Source organism: Etheostoma spectabile, chromosome 17, assembly GCF_008692095.1.
Source record: "Etheostoma spectabile isolate EspeVRDwgs_2016 chromosome 17, UIUC_Espe_1.0, whole genome shotgun sequence".
Lineage (NCBI taxonomy): Eukaryota > Metazoa > Chordata > Actinopteri > Perciformes > Percidae > Etheostoma > Etheostoma spectabile.
This window is the reverse complement of record NC_045749.1, coordinates 21,939,395-21,939,789: the sequence shown is the minus strand read 5'-3', so window position 1 is coordinate 21,939,789 and position 395 is coordinate 21,939,395.

Here is a 395-nt window from a genome sequence, read left to right as displayed (position 1 = left end):
CATTGACCAGCTCCTTCCGTGTAATTCTGGGCTGATTTCTCACCTTTCTTAGGATCATGGAGACCCCCCGAGGTGAGATCTGGCATGGAGCCCCAGTCCGAGGGAGATTGACAGTCATGTTTAGCTTCTTCCATTTTCTAATGATTGCTCCAACAGTGGACCTTTTTTCACCAAGCTGCTTGGACATGTCCCCGTAGTCCTGTCCAGCCTTGTGGAGGGGGACAATTTTGTCTCTAGTGTCTTTGGACAGCTCTTTGGTCTTTGCCATGTTAGTAGTTGGATTCTTACTGATTGTATGGGGTGGACAGGTTTCTTTGTAAAGCTAATGACCTCAAACCTCAAAGGTGCATCTAATTTAGGATAATAAATGGAGTGGGGGGGGGGACATTTTGAAG